Here is a 3,304-nt window from a genome sequence, read left to right as displayed (position 1 = left end):
TATACAAATTCGGATACTGGTCTTTATACAACAAATCTTCCCTACTATACAATTGGAACATAAAGTCTATAACACCTAATAATGTATAAGTAATTCATTATAACCTTTATTTCATAGATGCATAAGGTGTATTAAGCACCTTCCAGTTAAACTCATTCTATAATGAGTATGGAGATGATTGCTTTTTTTTAATAAAAGTCGTATATTGGTTATAAAAGTTTTAATATGCGCTATACACATTATTCTAGATAAACAGTTTAATAAGCCCATTTCTTTCAGTGTGGTAACACGATACGCAGCCGAGCAGGAACTAGGCTTCAAGACTTCTGGTGGTGCCTCGAAATGTTTTCGGTTTTATCCTTGTCCCCAGGTACCTACTTTTATTACCCTATCCTAATTAACACTTATCCGGGTCGTTTCCTACTCGGTTTGTGCTTATGTACCCTAATAAACAACAACTAATTTATGTTTACAGCCTACTTATTTATTTGCTAAATACATTTATTTGGGATAATTTCGGATAATTCAAAGTATAATTTATATGGCTCGTAAATTCCCAGAAAGCAAAATATATTTATTGGGGCAGGTACTAAATGTAATTGTAGCGTACCGCTACATTTTACTTTTTAAAAAAATGAGAATTATAACGGATAAGGGTAAACGCGAAGAAAATACAAAAATTGGCCAAGTTTGATCGGCCATATATCAGTTAGTCAATTTTCATCCAAAAATATTTTACAACCTCTTGTTTTGAAAGAAATTTTATCTACTTTTTTTCTATGAATCAATGCCTATAACTATCTTTACTCAAAAAAAGCTAAAGGCAAAAAAGTAAAAAAAATCAGAAGATCGGATTTTTTGCTTTTTTCAAATTGTTTATTAACGATTTTTTGCATAATATTTTCCTTAAATTTTTTAAATAAGCTATTCCCATGGAAAATTCAATTCTCTAAACAATTTTTTCTATGAACTGTAGCGAAATTTTACTTGGTTTTCGAGCTACAATTAAAAAACTGAAAGGGTTGCATTTTCACCCCTATCTCCAATGTCCACCCTCTAATTTAATAGCACTCCGCGGTTTTTTCATCTAAAATGGCCCTTTGAACTATTCATGCAATAAAATTGCTTGAACGTCATAGTTCCTTTAACTCTGTTTTCTGAATATATTCAATAGCCTATATTATTGAAAGAAGAAATTCCCACCCAGTTTTCACCGACCGCAACGGCGACAATTTTAACAGTAAGGCTATGTTATGCTCACTATTCTAGCTGTGTCCTCTCCAAATTTGGTTAACGCATCTCTGTCAGTTATGAATATACAGTATATACGTTTTCATCCACTTCCAAACGTTTGACTATCAGAATAATTAAAGTCATTAATACCTATAATTAGAAATAACAAGATATTGTATCCAGTGAATGAAAAAACAAAATATTGAATATGAACTAGAATAATATAGTGAATAATGGACAAATTTGTATATGCAGGTTCTCTTAGGAAAACTTTTGTTGAATAAATGTATGCATATCAAATATCAATAGTATACGTTTGAAGAAACGTACGTTTAGTACAGCGAACTATAAAAAATGAATCACTTCTTTCATGTTTCCGTGGTGTAGTGGTTATCACATCCGCCTAACACGCGGAAGGTCCCCGGTTCGATCCCGGGCGGAAACAACTTCTTAATAAGAGCAATTATGTTTTTTTTCCTGTTAATTAAATAGTGTTAGACATAATTAACCAACGTACGCAAAATCCATATATTTTTTCAAAAAGGATGAACAAAAAAATTCGACTTAATCGTAGCATAATCTGATTGGCACCAAATAGTACATAGAAAATTAAGAAATATAAAAAGATTTAAAAACTCATTTCTAGGTTAACCTAAAATGTAGAGCTCCATCCTGCTGAAACCAAATAAACAGACGTAGTACAAGGAGCTTTCGCGTTATTGCGATATCGCGATAATGCAATATCCAGTAAAAGCACTGACTCAGACGTGTTTGTGATACTAGCGAGGGTTATCCCTTATAATCGAGGGACAATTTTAATTTAACCATGCAACCATTGTTTTCCCATAGTCCGAATTTACAATTATGCAGACCTAGGTACAGATAGATGTTTAGATTATTCCTAGAAAATGTTCAGGTGCTCCATCTTATTGGAGCACCTGAACCTGAATGAGTTTTAAAATCTTTTTATATTTCTTAATTTTCTATGTACTATTTGGTGCCAATCAGATTATGCTACGATTAAGTCGAATTTTTTTGTTCATCCTTTTTGAAAAAATATATGGATTTTGCGTACGTTGGTTAATTCTGTCTAACACTATTTAATTAACAGGAAAAAAAACATAATTGCTCTTATTAAAAAGTTGTTTCCGCCCGGGATCGAACCGGGGACCTTCCGCGTGTTAGGCGGATGTGATAACCACTACACCACGGAAACATGAAAGAAGTGATTCATTTTTTATAGTTCGCTGTACTAAACGTACGTTTTTTCAAACGTATACTATTGATATTTGATATGCATACATTTATTCAACAAAAGTTTTCCTAAGAGAACCTGCATATACAAATTTGTCCATTATTCACTATATTATTCTAGTTCATTTCCAATATTTTGTTTTTTCTTTCACTGGATACAATATCTTGTTATTTCTAATTATAGGTATTAATGACTTTAATTATTCTGATAGTCAAACGTTTGGAAGTGGATGAAAACGTATATACTGTATATTCATAACTGACAGAGATGCGTTAACCAAATTTGGAGAGGACACAGCTAGAATAGTGTGCATAACACAGCCTTACTGTTAAAAATGTCGCCGTTGCGGTCGGTGAAAACTGGGTGGGAATTTCTTCTTTCAATAATATAGGCTATTGAATATATTCAAAAAACAGAGTTAAAGGAACTATGACGTTGAAGCAATTTTATTACATGAATAGTTCAAAGGGCCATTTTAGATGAAAAAACCGCGGAGTGCTATTAAATTAGAGGGTGGACATTGGAAATAGGGGTGAAAATGCACCCCTTTCAGTTTTTTAATTGTAGCTCGAAAACCAAGTAAAATTTCGCTACAGTTCATAGAAAAAATTGTTTAGAGAATTGAATTTTCCATGGAAATAGCTTATTTAAAAAATTTAAGGAAAATATTATGCAAAAAAATCGTTAATAAACAATTTGAAAATAGCAAAAAATCCGATTTTCTGATTTTTTTTTTACTTTTTTGCCTTTAGCTTTTTTTGAGTAAATATAGTTATAGGCATTGATTCATAGAAAAAAAGTAGATAAAATTTCCTT

The 3,304-nt window shown here is 31.7% G+C and overlaps 2 non-coding genes across 2 annotated transcripts; one reads left to right on the top strand and one right to left on the bottom strand.

Moving 5' to 3' along the window:
• Positions 1-1,605: 1,605 nt before the first annotated feature.
• On the top strand, positions 1,606-1,678 carry Trnav-aac. Its single transcript has one exon. It is a non-coding gene; the product is annotated as a tRNA-Val (tRNA).
• Positions 1,679-2,376: 698 nt separating this feature from the next.
• Trnav-aac lies at positions 2,377-2,449 on the bottom strand. Its single transcript has one exon. It is a non-coding gene; the product is annotated as a tRNA-Val (tRNA).
• Between the last annotated feature and the right edge of the window lie 855 nt (positions 2,450-3,304).

Source organism: Anoplophora glabripennis, unplaced genomic scaffold, assembly GCF_000390285.2.
Source record: "Anoplophora glabripennis isolate ALB-LARVAE unplaced genomic scaffold, Agla_2.0 scaffold397, whole genome shotgun sequence".
Lineage (NCBI taxonomy): Eukaryota > Metazoa > Arthropoda > Insecta > Coleoptera > Cerambycidae > Anoplophora > Anoplophora glabripennis.
This window is presented reverse-complemented; position numbering and strand designations above follow the sequence as displayed.